Below are 23,791 nucleotides of genomic sequence, written 5' to 3'. Positions count from 1 at the left end.
CTTGCTCTTTGAGTTCTGTTTTCTTTGAATGTATCCAGGGAACCACTGCATCACATAGACTCAGAAGTACTTGAAGGCTGGGAAGGCTTTACATACCATGTCTTATAAAACAGTCTGGTAAAGAGAGATGTGAGCTGCTTCGTGCAGTAATGTGTTCAGGTTCAGACAGAATGTAATCTTCCTCAGATATATAAGTCCAAAGACTCCGTTTTAATTCATCCGCAGAGGACTAATAAATATTGACAAAATATATCGTTTAAATAGTTCCCAGCTGAGGGGCGCCTGGGTGGCTCAGTCGGTTAAGCGTCCGACTTCAGCTCAGGTCATGATCTCACGGTCCGTGAGTTCGAGCCCCACGTCGGGCTCTGGGCTGATGGCTCAGAGCCTGGAGCCTGTTTCCGATTCTGTGTCTCCCTCTCTCTCTGCCCCTCCCCCGTTCATGCTCTTTCTCTCTCTGTCTCAAAAATAAATAAAACGTAAAAAAAAAAAAAATTTAAATAGTTTCCAGCTGCAAAATTCCAGGGTGATAAACAGGATTGGTTGTATAGACATAATGCTCCATTTCCTAAGAGAATATCTATTCAGTAGACTAGATCAACCAATTTCTCACAAAATTAAGACAGAGCAAGTTCCCTAAAATACACTATCTGTGGGTCTGTATAAATATATTTTTGAAAAATGCTTTTATTTTAAATATCAAAGATTGTGTTGTGAAAGTATAAATTTGTACTTCGTATTTTCACAAAAATATATTCATCATCAGTGTATATTACTAGGCCTAATCATATTATTAGGCCTCTTCTTATTCTTCTATGAATTTCTCTTTTTTTAAGTTTATTTATTTATTTTGAGAGAGAGAGAGCCCATGTGCATGAATGGGGGAGAAGCAGAGAGAGAGGGAGAAAGAGAGAGAGAATCCTAAGCAGGCTTTGCAGGTTAATGTGGAGTCCAATGTGGGGCTCGAACCCACAACCCTCAAGATCATGACCTGAGCCGAAACCAAGAGTCACTCGCTCAACTGACTGAGCCACCCAGGTACCCCTCTATGAATTTTTATAAGTAGATTAATCAGGACTATTTGTAATTCAAAGAAAATATCCTCACTTTGGGAAGTGGATATATAGTTTCCTAAGTATTCACACTAAATGACTGGTCCCTTGGGGCAGCTGTGTGGTTTTGTAGGTAAAGCATCAGATGCTTGATTTCATCTCAGGTCATGATCTCATGGTTCATGAGATGGAGCCCTGCATTGAGCCCCACATTCAAGCCCCACTTTGGGCTTGGTACTGACAGTGCAGAGCCTGCTTGGGATTTTGTCTCTTCCTCTCTCTCTCTGCCCCTTCCTCTTCTCTCTCTCTCTCTCAAAGTAAATAAATAAAAATTAAAAAAAAAAAATAAAAGACTTGTCCTTTTATTGATTCTCATTGATAGATGGCAATCTGATTTGCTGTAAAACCTAGTCCTTTAAGATCTAATATCCATTTATACACATTTGTTTTAGCTTGTTTTGTGAAAACCAAAATGCCTGTATCAGGATATTCTAAATATCCCTTTTGTTCAATCAATAAATATTTGTCAAACAAAATTGGGCCAGTTTTGTACAGTCCCAAGCATGCGTTTCTATTTGCCCACCTTCCCCCAACCCAACAAGATAGCAGTAATGAGTAATATTAGAGTCCCATGGTATCCCTGTGTTTTCCACAACCACTCCTAAAGTATCATTTGTGGGAATAGAGATAACCCTAGGGAAAGATGCTGAGAGGAAACAGAGTAAATTTAGCTGTCAGAACCTATCAGTGAGCTGCTCTTTGGAATGACTAACTCAAACAGGTTAAATAATATGTAGTCTATTTTTCACAGAGCAGGAGTCCAAATGACAGGTGGGCTTCAGGATTGGTGGATTACTGTTTCCACAATGTAAGCATGGACTCCGATCATTTCCATCTTCTTCTGTGGTCAACAGCATTGGCTGCATTGTTTGCCTCATTGCCACAAGATGATTTCTGAGACCATTAGGGTGGCTTGAGCCCTAGGTTAAATCCCATGGCAGTGTGGGACTGGCCATTCCTCTCACTTAATGGGCATAAGCAAATACCAGTTGAAAGACAATTCTTAGTGAATCTCTCATGTTTTGGCATATCTTCTTTTAAAATATAGTTAAGTTATTTTGTTGTTAAAAATTGTTTTTCAGTGTTGTTTGTATGTTCTTGGAGAACAGAGACTGTGCCTTTCTCTCTGAGCGAAGGTGATTTATCTTCTGACAAAGATAATATTTTCCACCAGGGCAAAGATAGTTCAAGATTGCTAGTGGTTTCTTTCATGAGATTAGGGATTTCCTAAAATCAGCATTTCTCAGCTGTGACACAGACCGGCTGTGTGCGCAGCATTCAGCTGAGCCTACCTCCACCTCTCGCCTGTGGCATTTAGGGGGCAAGAGGAACAGATAGGAATATGAAGCTTATGCTGTCTGCTGTGTCATGAGTAATCCATTCCTTTGTCTCTGAGCTAGTGGTCTCATGCCTTCTGGCACCATCTGAAAAACCTGTTTTAGGAAAACTTTTTATTTTTAAGTAGAATAAAATCTCAGATCTCTCATAGTTCTTCTCAGTTGCTGAAAACATTGTAGCATGCTTCTTCTACCATGAAATTAGATAAAGCTGGGTTGTGTGTTGTTCCGAAACCAATTGCCAGCAATACAAATGGACTACAATTAGAAGAAGCAGTCCCATGCCTTGAGCTGAGGCCAATTCTCAGATGACACTTCTGTTATTCAATAGATAGAAGAAGAATGGAATAGGATTTGAAGACTCAAGTATTAGGCAAGAGTTGCACACTCAAATAATGATGGCATCTAGGAAGATTTTATATGAGAAAAACATGGCAGTTCAGGCTTTTTTACTATAACAGTGAATATGGCTGGTGGGACAAAACCCTGTGTATTTTAAGCCAAAGTTAGTGACACCTCTTTTAAGGAAATATGCAGATTATTATACCCTAACCCTCAATCGTGTTATTTTAATATCTGCAACACATATCATATGTGTGTATGTAATTTTGTTCAGTTAATACCTAAAGATTCTTTTAAATTTTTTCCTGTCATCAAAGAAATAGCAAAATTCTTTCCAGTTCTCTGAATTGGCAACAGATAACATCTCATCTTTTTGATAAGGCGTTTTTATAACTGTATATATGGTAATGCCTAAGCATAGTTCAGATTATTAGGTTTTATGTTATTTTAGTAAATCTGAAAGATGCCCACTTAATAAATGAATTTCACAATTTTAGTAAATTAGAGTAACTGCTAAATTATATCCTCCCCCATTTATTTTTTCACTACCGACAGACTTTAGTTTAACCCCAAAGGATTTTCCTGAGAGTGTTGAAAATTAATATGGCACTTGATATACAATTTTACTACTTGAGTAAAATAATATAACATTGTAGGAAACCATTAACATGTTGGCTACAGAATTACATAAATATCTCAACTGTACTAATGCTAGGGAGTACATGGTAAACATTAAAATTTCCCAGAAAGAGGAAGGGATTCTGTATGAATCTTTGATAAGATGAAATGAAGATAATTTATTTATCTTATGTTATTTTTTTAAATGGCATAAGGTGTTATAAGTGAAGGCCTATTAGAGAATTAAAATTACTGATTCATACAAAGGCAAGAGCAGACTATCTTGAAAAATTTTGTAACAATTAGAAATTGGCTCACTTTTGGGGTGCCTGGGAGGCTCAGTCGGTTAAACGTCTGACTTCGGCTCAGGTCATGATCTCATGGTTCATGGGTTTGAGCCCTGCATCGGGCTTTGTGCTGACCGCTCAGAGCCTGGAGCCTGCTTCGGATTCTGTGTCTCCTCGTCTCTCTGCCCCTCCCCTGCTCATGCTCTGTCTCTCTCTGTCTCTCAATAATAAATAAATGTTAAAAAAATTTAAGAAAAGAAAAAGAAAAAGAAATTGGCACACATTTCCAAAGATGATATGGATATATTCTCAATATCATTAGTCACTTGGAGAATGCAAATCAAAATCATAGGACATGACACTTCACAACCACAAGGGTAGATATAATTTTTTTAATGAAAAATAGCAAGTGTTAGCAAGGATGTAGAGAAATGGAACTCTTGCACAGTGTTGTTGGGAATGTAATATACTTCAGTCTCTGTAGAAAACAATTCAGCTGTTCTGCAAGTAGTTAAACTTAGAATTATCATATGGCCCAGCAATTCGACTCCTGGGTGTGTATCCAAAAGAATTGAAAATGAGCACTCAAACAAATACATATACACCCACACTCATAACAGCATTAGTCATAACAGCCCCAAAATGGAAACAGTCTGACTGGCCATCATCAGATGAATGCATAAACAAATTGTGATACATATGTGCCATGAATATTATTCTTCATAAAAAGAAATGAGGTACTGATACATGCTATGATGTGGATAAACCGCTAGTGCATTATGCTAGTGAAGGAAGCCAAATACAAAGCTCACATATGATTCCAATTATATGAAATATTCAGTATAGGTAAATCCACAGAAACAGAATACAGATTAGTGGTTGCCAGGGGTTGGAGGGAGTGGTAGTAGGAATGGAGATTATGTTCTTAATGGGTATAGGTTTCCTTTTAGGGTGTTGAAACTGTTTTGGAACTAGATAACAGTGGTTGTGTAATGCTGCAAATGCACTAAAGGGCATTGAATTGCTCACTTTAAAATGGTTAATTTTATGTTATATAAAATAAATCTCTAGGGGTGCCTGGGTGGCTCAGTCGGTTAATCAGCGCTCTTCAGCTCAGGTCATGATCTCACAGTCCGTGAGTTCGAGCCCCTGTGCTGACAGCTCAGAGCCTGGAGCCTGCTTCGGATTCTGTGTCTCCCTCTCTCTCTGCCCCTCCCCTGCTCCTGTTCTGTCTCTCTTTGTCTCAAAAATAAAGAAAAAAACATTAAAAAAAATTTTTAAAGAAATCTCAAAAACGATTAAACGTTTGATAATTCCTTAAAAAATTGGTACCTTACCACCAAGTAGAATATTAATCGAATACACATTTAATTTATAATATCTTTTAACATATAATATTTTTATCAATTAAACACAGCTGGATGTTATGTCTCTTATCATGTAAAATGCTTAGGCACTGATTCCAGAACTCTGCTGTAGTTTTAATTTATAATATTTTAACAAAACATAAAATTTTTGTGATATTTTACATTCCTATGTTCATATCATACTACTAAAGAAAAAAATCCAGTGTGAAACGTAAGATTTCGATATCTTTTAGGGTAAATGCTTAATTGTTAGAAGGGGCGCTTTGGAGTGTCTATTTCTTAATCTGAGTGATAGGACATTTAAAAATTACTGCATCTTCCAGACGCACTTAGTTTGTTCCACTGAAGAATTATTGCTCAAAATGAGCTTTTTGCAAAAATTAAATATTTAATTATCCAACAACTCTTTCAAGAAAAGTAATCAAAATGACTCAAGTTCATTTGTATTGGTGTCAGATTTTTCAATACACACCAATTATATTTGAAAAGATTTCAATTGCTGATTTAAGGCCATCAGAGTAGTGTCTCATGAGAAATTCTGCTCTTTGACAAGCAAGTTGCTATCAAAGGTTTGCAGAATCTGTCCCCCTTCACCTTTACAGTGACAATTTCAGATGAAGAAAATAACCTTTATCTGTCTTGTTCAGGCACAATTTAGGGGCCAAGAGTTCATTTTTGACACATTCACTAAGGATAATGGATATCACTGATGGCCTTTGATAATTATGTGGCATTAATATAAATGATGAATTATTAAATACTTTTATGCTATTTATTTAACTTGGATGACAAATCTCACTTTTAAAATGCTCTTTGGAGTGGTAAAGATTATGTTTGTCCTGTTTTGCTTATGTATATTCATGGAATTTTTTTCAATATTAAGTTCATATTTTTATTATCACCAAGGTAAGATAGTTAAATTACTCTTCCTTCATTGCTATTCTTTAGAACACATTATGTGATTCCATATTTTCTTCCTCATATACAAAGTCATTACAGAGATGGGCCGATTGCCTAGGTCAGTTCATCCTTCAGAACATAAAGCTTCTAGTTTTTCTGCATGATGAGTGAGATAAGTTCTGGTTTCTGAGACTGAAGTTATATTGATACATCTTAAATCACTGAGCATTCACTAGAGAAGTATTTGCATGCACCTGCTAGGAGTAAAGAATTGCAAATATAATGAAGTAAAGCATATAAAATTCAGAAACCAATGCAACATAAATCCTAATATTCACAATACGGTTTCATGATTCCCAAGAGAAGACAAAAATTTCCTAATGCTTTCCAAGATAAAATAAGAAAAGGGAAATATTTGCAAATGGCAAGCTCATTATATTTGTCCATTCTGCACAGAAATTTCCACCATGAAAAGCATCTATCCTCATGTTTGATCATTTATTTTTTCATTGAATATATGTTAACTACCAGGCCACAAATGCAGTCCTCAGCAATGGGGATACAGTGAAAACAAAAGAGATGAGACCCTCGTGGAACGTAAGGAGAAATGAGAAAGACATTGGACTCTATCTGCACTGAATAATGCTAATAGATATAGAAGATGCTTGAAGTGATCCGAAGGAAAATTACAGGGTTGATAGGCTAGTATCGTAGGGTCCTAATTTAGACTATAAAATCTGGGAGGTCCCCTCCGAGCAAACAATACCTAAGCAGATACCTGAAGGGTAAATAGGATTCAGGTGGAGATGGTGGCCAACCATGCCTGGCAGATGGAAAGAGTTCTGGGGAGGGAAAGATTGCCACCTGGATATCCTGTTGAGGAAATGATAGACAACAACATTGCTGGAATGTAGTGAGCAACAGTGGGGCATTTGGTGCATGGGAACTTGTAGTTAGAAGCTTCCATGCTTTTGAAAGGCACATTTTATTCTTCATAGGTCTACCCTTAAATCCCAGCAGAAGTTTGACATAAATGTACAGATTCAAGTTGGCAATATTAATACCAAATCCATGCATCATATTCTTTCTTGTTTGCCATGATTTCAGGAGGGCTGAGGACTTATTTGAAAATGCTTTATAATTTTGGAAAAAATGAATTATAAACTCCACTTTATGAGAGATTACAATATGATAAGATTTAAACTTTTATGTATACTTTTTTAAAAAATATTTTTAAAGTTTATTTATTTAGAGAGAGAGAGAGAGAGAGAGAAAGAGGGAACGAGCAGGGGAGGGGCAGAGAGAGAGAGGGAGAGAGAGAATCCCAAGCAGGCTCCTCACTGTCAGCACAGAGCCTGATGTGGGGCTCAATCCCACAAACTGTGAGATCATGACCTAAGCCAAAATCAAGAGTTGGATGCTTAACGGACTGAGCTACCCAGGTGCCCCTAAACTTTTATGTATACTTTAGAGATAGGGGAAACAACACTGTGCAAGGGAAACATTCCTGAACTAAATTTAAATCCTAGATCAGCCAACAATTACCTAAAATCTCTACAGTTCCATTAAAATCTAATGAATAATAAGCACCAATTGTACCAGATAATAGATAACAAAAGAGTACACAGACCCCACAGAAAACCAGGAAGCACAGTGTATCTAAGAGGCCAGTTGCTTGTATTATTAAGTCCGTTTTGGATCTCAGAAACCTAAGTTTCTTGGTTTCTAGCTCTGTAACAAATGGAGGAGTTTCAGATCAGCGAAGTATCCCATATTCTTGGAAATAAGTAGTGATTATAAGCAGAGACAGGTTACCTTCATTGTTCAAGGAGACTGGAATGTTAAAATGTTAAGATGCAAAATGTTACAAAAGAATACACGCTGAAAGCTTTGCAGACTAATTTATTATTTTTAAATGGTTTCATTAGTCACAGACATGAGCATATCATTAACACTTGAATAAACTTGCCCTTTTAAAATGGAGAAGGGAATTAAATTCAAAAGACTTTATTATATAAAGCAAAAATTTCCTTTTAGTAAAGTTATTTTTATTCATCTAAAGATTATCTGCAGTTTTTCTGTTTCCTAATTTGGAATTCAGATAATTCAATGATAATAATAATAATACCTCTTCCTCTTACTAAGTTGAGGCAGATGGAAATAGAAAACCCAAGCTGCTGTTCAGCATATAATCACCATGCAGATATTCCAACAGCTTGCATGATTTTTCAAACTATTATCTCAAGAGCAACAAACCATTATACTGAAAAGTTGAGAAAGACAGCACAGTAAAAAGATGTTATGCATATAGAGTTTGAGACCATTTGTACTCAATTCAACAATGATTAAAATAAATCCACTATTTTTAGAGGATACACATAAGAAAAGGGAGGCTTAGAAATTATGTTTGGCAACATTTCCCAAACAAGAGTCGTGTGAGTTTGTGTGTGTGTGTGTGTGTGTGTGTGTGTGTGTGTGTGCGTGCACGCGTGTGTGTTGCATACCGTGTACTCTGTGGCCTCCTTCTCTTCATTTAAGCATGGTGAATCTCACCTATCTTAAAAAGTCTCAAGTCCATATTTCTCTCTTCTAGCTCCCTTTCTGTATCTTCACTATTACAGCCATATATTTTGTTTAAAAAAGTGGGGGGGGGGGAGGCACTTTCAATTCCACACCTATTTTAACCTGTAGTACTTCTTGCAATTCATCCATTAATTCATTTAAGAAATATTAGTGGAGGCCACATAATTTGATGTGTGCTAAAGATTCAGTGGTGAGTGAAGTCAAATATGGTGCTTGTCCCCATGAAAATCCAACTGTGGGGATAGTGAATATCCAACAAGGGACAGAGTAAATGTTTTCAACTGTAATTGGTAATTGACCAATCAGGAATTTAAAAGATTTCATCAATGGCTTTTTCTTTGCTATGATTGATTTTGGATATGCTTCAGCCCCCCTAGTTAAGTAAACCTTAGCTTCAAAGGAGGTTTGGAATGACTACTATCAGAGTCATCCAACCACATCCTTGATGTGAGGTCGCTGTACCACGTCACACATTCTAAATCATTTGTTCTAATGGACCCAGTGCTACTTTTGGACTTGGTGCTAAAATTGTAACTTAATTCACCTCCAGGCAATGGAGTAAAGTAGCATTTATTATAATATGAAGTTACATTCGCCATGTACCTTCAATTAAATTATTTAAAAATAGCAGAGCTATTTTATACCTAAGTATAGGTAAAGATTTAATTCTAAGTGGAAAACTGCTTCTCATTTTTAAGTTGAAGAAAGGAGTAAACAGTCTAAACTGGAAGCGTACAAAGTCTAAACTTATTTTAATATAATTATTTCTTTGGGCCTTGAAATATTTCTTTAGTCAAAGTAATGCCAAAATATCAAGTCAGAAAATATACTCTGTAGCTGAGTAGCTAAATCAAAAAGAAATCATATTAGCTAACATTTATTGAGGCTTATCATGTGCTAAATATAGTTCTAAGAATTCCACAGAGTTACAGACAAAACTGTAACATCAAAAAATCCTATTATATAAGTAAGGAACCTAAAGATAGTCAGGCATCTTGCCCATAGTTACACAGTTAATGAGTAGGCAAGCTGAGATTCGAATCCAAACCACTTAAGTACAAAAATCTTTTCTGCGGTTCTAATTGCTAGACACTTTTACTTAGACTACTGTAACCATAGCACAGTAAAACAAACAAATGGCTTGTAAAATTATACTAAGGTAGCAAACCTGGTTTAAAGGTCTGTTGCACTAGCATACTTTCCTTAAGTGATAATTGAATTCCTATTAGCCCAGGTTTTTATGTGGCAAAATCAACTTCACCATCTCTGAGGTAAGGTGAGCCTGCAAAAGCCTATCTTTAAAGCCATGTTTTTTATTAGATGTGCATACAAATAGTGTTTGTAAGCATCAAGTAATGAATTTATGCAAGGAGAAGGAAAGGAAAAATTCAGTGGGCCTTACAACATTTGTTGAAGAAACAGGGAGAGAAGAAATCATAACTTTGGACAGTGTGTCAATGATAAAAAATATGGACTGTATACATGATCAGTCATGTAATTTGTGAAATACAATAGAAGATACAGAGTTAGCACTGTCTACTGAAAACAAAATAACATGAAAGCAGCAGGACAGGTTATCATAATCTCGTAGCCACATCAAAAGGCAAATATTCCTTTGCTTGCATGTTCTGATGAGACAGCTGGTACATATGCTCTATAACCTCTGTGGAAGGACCAAGGATGGAATTAAAATGTCAAAAATCACTGTGCTGTAGCAAATAGAAGATAAGTAAAATCTAAGTAAAAAAAATGTAGTAAATATCAAGACTAATAATGCCTTAAATGTTAATAAAATCACGCACATACATAAAAACACATTCAGAAAGGCTAGTAATTGAAATTATTGAATTGCTCATAAATATGTGGCACAGAAATATAACCCATTTTTTAGCAATTGATAATTCTGTACTCAGTAATGGACTGAATTGGGTAGAAATCAGAATTTTAAAATATTAGCTATACATTATTGCTCAGAAATGCAAAAGAAAATATAATGAAACCTTGAAATTAAGTGGGGTTTTTTTATGCTTATTTTAGAGAGAGAGAGAGAGAGAGAGAGAGAGAGAGAGCGCACAAGTGGGGGAGGAGCAGAGAGAAAGGGAGACACAGAATCTGAAGCAGGCTCCAGGCTGTGAGCTGTCAGCACAGAACCCGACATGGGGCTCAAACATACGAACCGTGAGATCATGAGATCATGATCTGAGTCGAAGTCGGATGCTTAACTGACTGAGCCACCCAGGCGCCCCAAAATTGAGTGGATTTGGGGGCTAAATCAGGCAGCTGAAAACCCCCAACTGATTACAAAGGTAGCAGAGATGACCTGGAACTCCTCTTCCTGCTTGAGTGGATCATTTAACCGACAGCACTTGAGCCTGGATGGAGGGAAGAGACTTCTGCATATTCAGACAGTGGGTCACATTCTAGTGCTTGGAGACAATCCTGGGTGCAAAAGTATATCCTTGCAACCTTGCGGTGTTTCCTGTTGATACATACCATTTTCTACATCTCACCAGAGTGTCCCTTTTCTTCTGCTTCCACTATCCTAGTTAAGCCCTTTATGGCTGAGATCCTGAACTGCTAGCTCCTTGCTGTCCATTTACTACATTGTTGCCAGAGTGATTATTCTAAGAATCCTTCAATATTTTACATTGCCCTCAGTAAAAATCCTAGCTCAATAGATATTTTAGCATTCTCAATTGAATATAAATAAATTAAATTTCAAAAAACTAAATTTCCTCCCTAGTCTTGGATCCACAAATAGCAAATTTCTCATGTGTTCAAAAGATAGATCAGTTTCCATTTGTGCATGAAAGAGAGACCATATGTTGATATGCAGATAATTTGTAGACATGTATTGAAAAAGAAAAAGAAACAATCAGTACTTAAAATGCCTGAAATGGATGTCATCTCCCTTTCTCTACTCCTTCTGTCTCTCATTCTGCAGAACATAATTTACAGATGCTTCACAGACATTTCGTTTGGATAACCAATGCAACTTAAACTTATTTTAAACTGAACTCAGTGTTTTTCCTTTTCTCAAACCCTTTATTCTCCTATTCCCTAAATCCCCCTCCTATTTCATTAGACTCTACTCAGGTTCTCAAACTAAAAAACGTTAGGGACAAACGTGATACCATTTTTGCTGTAACTGTTCACTTATGTATGTCCTTTTCAGTTCTGACATCAACATTACCTCTTACTTGGGTTACTGCAATAGCCTTATAAATGATTTATCATTAGTCTTATTGTAGGAGGGTAGTGCTACTTGCTATTACATATAAACCCTGTAGTCTTCAGGCTCAAAAAATCAGTGTTTTTTGTTTTAGCTCATCTAAAGTACAGTTTGCTCATGTAAAGTCCAGTGAGAATGGCAGTATCTGTGTCTTTTGCTTAATGACTCATTCAGTTACTGAAGATGTGAAATGCATCTTTGAAGCATTTTCGAAGGTTGTCCTGGACACTGAACTAAAGCAAGCAGGTGGGGGAAGAAGGAATACTAGAGTCGTATAGGAAGTTTGGAGAATAGTTCTTAACTGGGCAGCTCGTTTCTATCAAAATCTCTACACTATAGAGATGAGCATAACCATCTCTGCCCATATATGTTTCCTCCAAACTATTCTCAGTTTTTTCAGTTAGTGACTTTTCTGACATGTAAATCTGTGCCAATTCTCTGTTTAAAGACCTTGCATCATCCCATTACACACACACACACACACACACACACGTAGAACCTCTAATACATACAATTCATTATCTGGCAGGAAATTTTTGAGAGTGAAAAGGGTGCCATTAAGTAATTGTTTGGGGACAAAAGGTGACATTCACATTATGTTAGGCTTGTTTTGGAAATACCAAACCAACATATAGTCATCCTTATAAGATGCTTTAACCTCCACTGCCTACTTGCCTTTGAAGCATCATATCCAAACCATTCTGTACTAATTTAGTACGTGTACTCACCGTACTGCACTACTTTAATTCCCAAAAGGTGTTGTTCCTTTTCTTACTCTGGAGCCTAGTGGTTTCTTTTCCTCTTCCTGTAACTAACTCATCATCTTCCAGGTCCTTAGGTATCACGTCCTATGGGACATCTCTGTTTTTGTTTTTCTCAACTGAAGGCACTCTACGCTATTTTGATTCCTTATAACATCAAATGAACTTTGTTATAACCAGAAGTTTATTTATATGCACATCAACCCCCACACTGGAATTCTTGGGAGCAGAGTATGATAGTCAACATTTTATCCTTAGCTCCTGGAAAAGGAACTAGCATAGAATAAGCATTTGATAAATATATGTTGAGTAGATGAATAAACCTGTCTTTTCTGGTCATGTTTATTTCCACAGTATCTTTTGCGTCTTCATTATCACATGGGTAAAATAAGAACTGCATCTATATAATATGATGTTTATAGGAACTCATGGATTATAATACAGTATACAAAAAATGCTCAGTGTATTACTTGGCACAAAGGCAGTCTCACTAATTTTTAGCAATTATTATTCCCCAAGCATGAGGATCTCCTTGTGAATTTTTTTCCTGATTGCTTCACTCAAAAATATTTTCTCTCAGATTTTTGTGCCCTCAAATTGATAATTCTCTCATCATTTCATTTACACTCATTAATTGAGAAGAATTCTGTCTCCTCCAATAAGTAATAAGCCCTTGATAACAGGATTATGTCTTATTCTTACTGTGGCTATCTAGTGATTGGTACAACATGGACATCAAGCAAAACATCTATAGAATATCTTACAATTAAAGAAAAGTATAGACTGAAGAAAGATAGTTTAGGATTCTTTCTCCATTGCAAGAGAGACTTGATAGTGACTTAAAAAACACACAAAACTCTTAGTGAATAGGTCATATTTACATCAAAAGAAAGACTATATTTTGCTTTTAATTAATTTTATTTTATCATTTATTTATTTTTGAGACAGAGAGAGACAGAGCATGAGCAGGGGAGGGGCAGAGAGAGAGGGAGACACAGAATCTGAAACAGGCTCCAGGCTCTGAGCTGCCATCACAGAGCCCAACGCGGGGCTTGAACTCACGAGCTGCAAGATCACTACCTGAGCCGAAGTCGGACGCTCAACCAACTGAGCCACCCAGGCGCCCCAGAAAAACTATATTTTGTTTGCTTTGTTGTTTAAATAGTAGGAGAGTCCTGAAGCATTCCAAAATAAAACAGAACTTTTTGACTGTGTTGAAAAGACTATTCCTTCAGTTTCTGACACAACCAGCCATATGCCTCCATATGGTTTCCTCTTCCAATAATTCAGATGATAGTTAAGTTTTAGGAATTTCAAGAGACTTTAAAAACCACTAGTCCAACTCTTCTCATTTTGCATTGGAGGAATCAAAAATCCAGACAAGTTAAGCAACTTTGAAATTCTAAGACAGTAAAGGATTTAGGGAAATATAATCACTAGTTATTCAAATAGTTAATGTCTTCTAAAGTATCAGTAATTTAGATGAAACTGTCAATTCAATATATTCTAGATGCAGTAGAGGCTTAATTGAATGTCTGCTTGAATTACATTCAATTATATTGATGTTTCACTAATATGTGTTGCAATGAGCATAACAAAATCTCTCCCAAACTTGAACTTTTTTCCCATGTTGTTAAAAGGCACCAGTTTAATTATCTTTCATTTAAAGTTAGACTTCAGAACTACCGCTCATGACTGCACATTGATTTTACTTGCATTTAGGAAATCCTGTTGCCTTAAATCGTTGATGCATATTTATAAATCATGAATGATGCTTTTTTTTTTAAATGTGTGAGACTATTTACATGGTTGCAAATGTCAGCAATATGAAGAAAAAGTTGTAGAATGGAACTAACAAATGATACTAGAAAATGTTTTACAATTGCCTGTATAATCCACTCAGCCCTTCATAATCTAATGCCATTTGAGATTGTGCGCTGATGAAAATGGTAACATCGTGAGTTTTGGCATTAGTTACTATAGAATAGAAGTTTATCTTGTTTAATTTTATTTCAGAGCATTATATCTCAATAGACTCATAAATACAAAAGTAAATGCATGATAACATCTAACTTATTTACTGTTTTGTTTTGCCAGTCTGTCATAATATTTTAAGTGATTGTTCTTAAATGTTTTCTTTTGGTAGAGGGGAATGTCATCAACGGTAACATCAGAATTGTTACTGAGAGGTAAACTTTAAAAGTACATTCCTAATTGTTAATCTGGTGATTGTAATGCTGAATTCAAAGTGTTGCATTAAATAAGTTATTGCATATAAAAGTCTTAACACAATGCTGGACATATAGGGTATGTGCTCATGAAATCACTCATGAAATGGTGATTACTTTTTTGTTTACCAATGGAAAGCAAACTTTGTTGATGTTAGTCAGTAACATACTTTATGAAAGAGAAGTTGAAAAGTACCTGCTTTAAGTTTCATAACATTATTTCCCCCCGAAAGATTTTATATGTAAATACTCTGTTCAATTACTGAGAATAAAGAAAAAAGAAATTTTTTGAAGTTGGATCAACAACATTGTCTCCTAACGTTTTACTTTATTTTTAAAAACTTCTTGAGAATAATGGACTGGGTTTGGTAAAAATCTCCACTGAAATTCTTGTCATAGAAGCATACAAAAGCTGTTTTTTATATTCAGCTAGTTGAAAATGCTTTTGTAGTGTTGCCCTAGTTGCTTCTGGAGTTAAAAGATAAAATACCTGTTGTGGAATTTGCAGACTAGGTGAAACAATAAAATAATGCACTTGTAATGACACTTACTGTAAAAGGAAACAATTACATTAATTGATCTAATTGGATTATCAATCACCAAAAGGCAGTGGTCATGAGCCACTACTCCAGGCTAACTTTTTGATTGTAGCCCCCACTTTCTTGCAAATGCAGAAGAAGGGTGTGACCAATTCTCACTTGGTTCCAAATGAATCTAGGCTTGAAAAGGACCAAGAAAGTGGTGGGAAAAATGTTGCAGAAGTGATGGGACCTGATATGCTCTTTGGTTCCTTGCCACACTCTAGAATTTAAAAAGCAGAGCAACTATCATGTGGGAGAATACCTTAATTTAGTTAGAGCCATGAGGTAAAGAGCCAGGCATTAGTGAGAAAGAACATCTCTTATGTAATGTAAATATCTTACTTACTTAATTAAAGCTTTCAGGCTTTTTATACTTACAATTCCTCAAAGCATCATTGGCAACTAGACTGATGGTTAAAAATTTGCTAGAGTCTTGTAATTGTATGGACATTGCTGAGTCTGCAGAGATGAAGAGCAGTTTAATTGAGGTTGCACTCTCCGATTAAGACAAATAATTTCTAATGGAAAAAGACAGATATTAGTGCAGTGAGTTTGAAATGTCTTGAATTATATTTGTTATTAAGTAAGTGAGTAAGTAAATAAATAAAGGGATGGGAAGTTGGAATATTTTAATACATCTACTACATCTTTTACTTTTGAATTAATAATATTAGTATTGAAATAATAATTTCATATGTTTTTAATATCCAATTATACATAGGTAGGTAGATATAGATACTTAAATATAGGTATGATTACATAAAGGTGATAGATAATATTATTTTTGGAAGAAAGATTTAAAAATAGCTTAATGTGGGAGATTATCTCTAAAATAGGTTATCTAGATAATGTACTTAAAAGTCGATGTGGTCTATTATTACCATCTAGTGGCAGTGTCTTTGAACTGCAAACACTCAGTGCCAATGTAGAATCTAAGGGGGCTTACTCGGCCAATTCAACCCATTTTCTTGATGCATATGTCAGAAATATAGTTATATAACATCAACCATACACACATTAACTTGTAAAAACTTTTTCATAAAATGAAACTGATTTGAATAAGGCCAACTGCAAAAGACTTAAGTTGGTTTTGATAGATAGCAAAATCAAAATTGGGCTGAGAGGAAAATAATATGTTTATGTTGAATTAAATTACCAAGAATAAGGCATATGAATAGACACAAAATTCTCTGCACAGTTTGGCAATATAGTCTTCCAGTATTAAAATGTATAATTTTGACTAGATGAGAAAAAAAGCAAAAAGTTGACATTGAGATTGAAGGTCAGATATTTTAAATAGCATAAATTAGTGATAAGGAATAAAGGTAAAATACCCTTAAAATGATATAATAAAAAGTAAAAAAATGTGGACATGTAATTAGATATGTTGTTATGGGAGAAGATAAATTGGTAATTATTTTCAAAAATTTCTGAGGATATGAGTATATACTTACATTTGAGTGGTCTTCGGGGAATGCAAAGAAAGGGAAGAATGTGTAAGCTTTGTCAAGAAAGGTACAGAACTTGATAAATTAGGCAAATGAGATAAAGGGATGAAGGCATCTCTTATGGTTTTAAGTAGAACAATTAAGGAATCATGGTACTGTTTTAGATATTAGGGAAATTCAGAATAATTATTATAGACCCTTGTTATATAGGATATCAATCTCATAAAAGCTGGACAGAATTCTGAGGAGTTTTCCTATATTATGTCATTTAGCCTCCCATCCATTCCTCCGTTTTTAAACCGGGGCGGGGGGAGGTGAAAGAGTCAGAGCGAACTCTATTATATCATTTTTCCAAGACCTTACAGCTTAATATGTGGAATCATTGGCATTCGATTCCCAAACCCATGATATCTAAAGTTTGGTGCTCTTTTCACTTCTCTGTGAAACCTTGACAGAGATTTTTTTTAAACTAAATGAACATGAAGATTCTACAGTATATTCAATCCTGTATTACCAATAATATGACTTTATGTAATTAAAGTTTAGAAATTTTGAAGTTTATTAGGTTGCTTTTTACATAAAGGAGGAGATGTTTGTCCTGAAATATAAACCTAAAAAGGATCAAAATAAAGGAATATATAAAAGGTATATTTATGTGCCATGATTTTTTTTAGTTACATCATTATAATAACTAAAGGATTGCTAAAGTGTGCAGTGCATGGTAAAGATGTGCATGGTTCTCTGGTCTACAATTAAACAGTCAGAATTACCACATGGATGCAACCTGCATGCATAGATCACCTAGTGTCTCCCTCCGTTCATGTGCATGCCTGTTTCTGGTTGTTTATGTTTATTGGTTGGTAACAATGTTATTATTATTATTATTATTACTATAATAATACTTATTATTGTTATCATTTATTTTAGAGTTAATATAGGTAAACTCCAAAACTGTTTTAATAGTCTCAGCTATCCTTTAATTGTTAATATTTACATTAACTAATAATTATTAATGATATTATAATTATCCTCTCATTTTAAAAAAGTGCCTTGGTTGGGCTGATGAATTACATTTTTACCCTAGATAGGGGGTACTTAGACAAAGACATACATGGTGGCCTGGCAAAATTTATGGACCCTTTTTAGAATTAAATTTTTAAGTGCATAAAATAAAATGCATAAAATTACAAAGGAAAGCAAACAAATGAAACAGAATTATCAAAATAGTGATTTAGTAATCATTGTGCTCCGTTACTAAGATCTAGTGATGGGTTTAATACCTACTGTAATTTGAAGAGGGGATAATCAATATTTCAACATAGCTGTAAGGTGAGAAATATATTTGTAATTTCTATTGATGAAAAAGTCAGAAGTCCTAATTCTATGGCTTATGACTTACCTCCATTTTTGAAGGAAATGTTAATATTTAGTTCCTTAAAAATCAAGATATATTTTTTGCTAACACCAAAATCATATAGTTAACAACCTCTAAGTGTACGACATTGCCAGCTTATATACCTTTTCCAACATTAGAACTGAGCTCCTTAAACTCACAAATTATATTCATTTTTGCATCTTTAGTAACAAATATAAAACATAACCCATTATACGTTGTCAATACATAGATCAATGAATGCATAAAAAATAAAGTCAGTAAAAAAAAATTGAGGATGTGAAAAAATTAATTGGGAAAAATTACATGATAGCAGACACAGCATAGAAAAGTTTCCAGATGAAGACTTTAGCTGTGGTGTGAGATAGATTATGGAAATGAAGGTGAGTTTTTCCTAAGCTGAAACTTGTGCCACCGTCCACTTATTTGGCCTATTAGGACCTGCTTGGGCAATTGAAAAGATGGCCAGGGCTGACCTAGCTCCAGAGTGACATGTTGCTAATCCACATATTGTGAGATTGATGATATCGAAGTTAGGTCACAGGACCATTGTGACAAAGGGAAGATGCTCATCTTTTGTTTCTTCTCTCTCCCTACTTCCAGTCCTACTCACAAATTCAAAGGTACACTCTGAAGGGTTTAGTAGGCAGTGTTACCAAAGGAGTTACTCTGCGTCTGTGACGTTTGTTCTTTAGTTGGAAGTCTGTTCCAGAGACATCTTCACATCTTCTTCTCAGAAGCTGTCCGCAGAGCTTCATCTTGCTGCTTTTGTACCTCCACCAGCTCTCCCATCAATGGATTGAAATTGTCAGAAGAAAAATGTGTTTTTCCTTTCCCATTTATGTGTATAAGGCTGTAACTGGTATTTCCAGAGCAAAAAAATAAAAAAATAAAAAACAACAAAAAAAGGAAACAAACAAAAAATATCTGGAGATTTACTATAGAAAGAAAAAACATTGAATTGAATATCCTTTTTAAATTTTGTTATTAAATTTATTCATTTTGAGAGAAACAGTGACAGTGTGTTGGGGGGGGGGGCAGAGACACTGGGGGAGGGCCAGAGAGAGGGAAACAGAGAATCCCAAGCAGACTCCCTCTGTAAGCACAGAGCCCCACCCAGGGACTGTGAGATCATGACCTGAGCTGAAACCAAGAGTTGGACACTTAATGAACTGAGCCACCCAGACACCCCTTAACTGAACATCTAATGAAAAAACATTTAAGCGTCCTTTAACTGTTCCCACTGGGTCTCAGCAGAAGTACAAGGACAGTTGTATTTCTTCAGATTGTCAACAGTGATGATCTGAGAAAAAAACTGCCCAAATGATGTGGGTGCAGGGAGATAGTAGGAGACCACAGAACATAATGGAAGGAGGGACACAGTGAGGAAAAGACAATAGCCAGATGCTTAAGGCGTTTCATGAAAAAACATATTCTCTTATAATGAATGTTCTCAGCAGTCCTGGATGAATGGATACGTATGTATTTTTCCTTTATAACTGTATGAGTAATTTGTACTGGCATTGTCGATATGAGTAAGATAAGCTATTTCAGAGAATGATAGGTGATAGAAGTGACATGGTGCATTGTAACAGAGGGGACTACTTTGGATAAGGTTGGGAGTAGGCAGGCATTTTTTAATAAGTGACAATTGAAGTGCAACCTGAATGATGAGAAAAGAGACAGCTGTATGAATAGTTGCCAAAGAGCATGCCAGGCAGTGGGAAAAGCTTGGAATCATATAGGGTCGCAGAGGGTCTAATTATAGCTTCTTATCAACTTGGTTCTCACTCTGTCATCTTTTAGTCACTGAAACAGTGCTTGTCCCCCTTTAAGAACTGAGGAAAACTCTGAACAAGCATAGGGTATAGGAAAACTTCTATAAGTAAGACAGAATGAATATGCATTCTAAATGACAGTGGGTTATAATAGGAAACACTCTGGTTTAGGAATAGTCCTAAGAAACTTAATGTGTATCATTTGCTTACTCTCAGCCAGGGTCTCCTAAGTTTTGGTGAGCACTTTGGATTTCAATCTAAGGGCAGTGAATTAATTCACTAAATGGCCTTAAGTGAATAGTGCATGATTTGAGTTATGTTTTGAAAAGCCTACCTTGGATATTTGTGGAGAATGGATTATAGAAGGACGATGGGGAACCCTGGGGAACCAAGTGGGGATGCTTTTGTCATTGTCAGGAGAGACAGTGAAAGAGATGGGTGGACAGTAGTGCCCTTTGCTGAAAGAGCAAGCGGAAATTTATTCCAGCAAGTAGAGGAAGCTTCCAAAGTTCTGCTTGGAAATGTTAATTTTTAATCACAGTTTGGGCAACCTTTTCTGAAGAGGGTGAGCAGTTGCTCCCCTTTCCTAAATTGACCTTTGGCACAGCCAAGACAGCACCTCTTTCCAAGAAGCTGTTTGTATGGTTGTTAATACCAGGTCTGGAGCTAGACTAAGGACATAAAGACTCCGCTCTGCGTGTTACTAGCTGTGTGTGACCTTGAACTTTCTGACGTATTAAATTGTATATGCCTCAGTTTCCTCAGATAAAAAGAGGATGTACTATCTTCCTTCTAATGGGGTTTTCAGAGATTAATTACATTAGTTAATGTAAGGCCTTAAAATAGGGCCAGGCACATTGTAAGTGTGTGATACACATTAAGTTTCTTAGAACTATTCCCAAACCACAGTACTTTGTTTTAACATCCACTCTTTAGAATATATATTCATTCTATATTATTTATAGAAATTTCCCTGTACCCTATGCTTGTTTAGAGGCTTCTCCAATTCTTTTTTTTCAACTTTTTTTTTTTTTTTTTTTTGGGACAGAGAGAGACAGAGCATGAACGGGGAGGGGCAGAGAGAGAGGGCGACACAGAATCGGAAACAGGCTCCAGGCTCCGAGCCATCAGCCCAGAGCCTGACGCGGGGCTCGAACTCACGGACCGCGAGATCGTGACCTGGCTGAAGTCGGACGCTTAACCAACTGCGCCACCCAGGCGCCCCGAGGCTTCTCCAATTCTTAAAGGAAACTGAGTGTTAAGGGGAGGCTATAATTAGTTGAATTATGATATTTTAGCTCTTTGTGCAATTCTTATCAACAGCATTTGGATGTTATGCAGTGAACTCAAGAGATCTACGAGTAGGTTCCCTGACCTGTATATACTGGAAGTTGGGCTATCATTGGAGACTTACCTTAAAGAATACTGTCTTGTTTTCCTCAGTAAGTTTAAGGTTATGAAAAGTATTCTTTTGTATTTTTTTCTACTTTCTTTCCACTTTTAATTAGTTTAGTAAATCAATCATTGCTCTAAATGTAAAACCATAGAATTATAGAGCAGAACTGGGATTTTGGAATGCAAAAAAAATTGATATGTAACCAATGTATAACTAAAAATACTGAGTTTCTAAGGCATAACTAAATAAAACATTTCATTATGAAGCTGGAAACAACTCATTTCATTATGAAGTGGGAAATATCATAGAAATATAAATAATCCTCAAGAAATGTCTGAATTTCAGCAGAGCCAAACCTGCTGAGGGGCCTTGTCACATTTGCACCACTTGGTATTTTTTTCTGAAGAACATTAGTGAGAATTTTGATGGTATATTGTTTATACTTCACAAAGCTATGAAACTCTGTGAGTTATTTTACCTCTAAGACCATAAGACATAATCATATATTAAAAAAAAAACATAGGAACAGAGAGTATATTTGGTGACTGCTTTGACAGAAATATTGGTTTCAGAACAAAAGAGTTAAATTTGCCTCTTCTTGGTTTGGTCAGACACTACCTAGACATCACAGCTGAGAATGGTTGTTAATAGATAGAGATTGACATGGATGATGAAGTCTCTAGTAATCATGTCTGCATGAAAACCTGAAGAACCATTGACTTCAAATAATTAGATGGCTGTTATGTAGAAGAAAGGATTTATTCTTTTTAGCTTTGTGTGAAAGTTATTGGAAGGCATACAAAGAAACAATTTTTCAAGCATAAATAATTGCTGAAAATACACGAGAAACATTAGACTACAGAAATTCCCGAGTTCTTTGTTTTTCTGTTTCTTTTCTTTTTTTTTCCCCTGGTTCACCTGTCTATTCTAGAAAAAAAGCTATTACAAGGATGTCTAGTTACCAAGGAGAAAATATGGTCAAGTTGTTAAAGTGATTTCATTCTTCTATATGATTACATGGCTTAAAATTCACAAATAATATCATAATCTTACATGTTACAAAATTGCAAAGATAAATTTTCATCCCAACGATCTCTCACAGAGGTAAGTCCACTGGGAGATAGATCACAATGAACCCTCTCAAAAGCATCAATGTGATATAATTTAAGAGATTCCATTTGAAAAATTATGCATTCTAACTGTCTTTCTATAGAGGGAGAATCCAGAATCATTGGTCAAAAGTATGCAATAGTTCTAAAAGACCAGACATTTAAAAAATAGTAACAGCCCTTATTTATTTTAATGCTACAGTTTATTGAATCATAATAACTGTGTACACACGAGGAAAAACAAAGACAAACTGACATCAGCCTCCAATGTTTTAACAGATGACCATAATTGTAACTCAATGAAATAAGCATACTTTTCTCTCTATCTCCCTCTCTCTTTCTCTCTCTTTCTCTCTTTTAATGTGGGCATAATAACCAGGATCAAAATAAGGAATTATATTAACAAGACTGTTTCATTTACTTATTCATAGATTTAATAAGTAGAGGCTAGAGCTTGCTGGTTTAATTTTCATTTTATTCAAATTTATATTTGCCCTTCCACAAATTCATTTTGCTGAATGGATTTCTATTTCCCAGTCAAGCTGGCAAAAAGGTTCCTTGGTACATTAGAATGTTAAATGGTATCAAGACAAAGTAAGTAAATAAAAATAATTAAAATGAATAGTTTATCATCATCTAAATGCAAAGTAGTACAACACAGAGGAAGCCAATGCCATCTTTTCCCATTATTCACTTCACAGTTATTAATTGTGCCGTATACATCCCAGTAAAAAATGAGAAATTTTGACAACAGGGCTGTGAATTGGAAAGACAAGTATGCACTTCAGCTGTATGGATGTATGTAATAATATAAAAAGTATAAATATTGTTACAATTCCAAAATTAATGCTGAAAGGACTGAGGGTTATTTTAAAAACAAACTTTATTTTGGTAACAGTTTTAGACTTGCAGAAATGTTGCAAAGAGGTACACAGAGTTCTCATAACCTTAGAACAGATTCTCTTATTACTAACATCTTAACACTAGCAGGATTCATTTATTACAATTAGGGAAACAATACTGATATATTGTTATTAACTAAATTCAATACTACATTAAAATTTATTAGATTCTTACCTAATGTCTTGTTTTCTGTCCCAGCATACATCCTAGAGTACCACATTACATTTAGTCATCATGTCTCCTAAGGCTCCTCTTGTGACACTTTCTCATACTTGCCTTTTTATCATTGATGACCTTGATAGTTTTGAGAAATACTGGTTAGGTATTTTGTAAAATGTCCCTCTTTTGAGGACTGTTTCCTGTGTTTCTCATATTAGACTGGAGTTATGGATTTTTGGGGGAAGGCCCTTTGAGGTAAA

The 23,791-nt window shown here is 35.5% G+C and overlaps 1 protein-coding gene and 1 long non-coding RNA gene across 5 annotated transcripts in view; one reads left to right on the top strand and one right to left on the bottom strand.

The window, feature by feature from the left end:
* Positions 1 to 23,791, top strand: part of GALNTL6 (polypeptide N-acetylgalactosaminyltransferase like 6) — a 1,208,379-nt gene that overhangs the window by 383,687 nt on the left and 800,901 nt on the right. The gene's annotated exons all lie outside the window — the stretch shown is intronic.
* LOC121027274 (uncharacterized) lies at positions 18,461 to 23,659 on the bottom strand. The gene is made up of 2 exons (XR_005788636.1): positions 23,547 to 23,659; positions 18,461 to 19,045 (listed from the first exon to the last, which is right to left on the bottom strand). It is a non-coding gene; the product is annotated as an uncharacterized LOC121027274 (long non-coding RNA).

The sequence above is a fragment of the Herpailurus yagouaroundi genome, unplaced genomic scaffold (genome assembly GCF_014898765.1).
Source record: "Herpailurus yagouaroundi ecotype Mexico unplaced genomic scaffold, PumYag 28, whole genome shotgun sequence".
In the NCBI taxonomy this organism is placed as follows: Eukaryota; Metazoa; Chordata; class Mammalia; order Carnivora; family Felidae; genus Herpailurus; species Herpailurus yagouaroundi.
The sequence above is the reverse complement of the archived record's forward strand: the minus strand, read 5'-3'. Positions and strand labels throughout refer to the sequence as shown.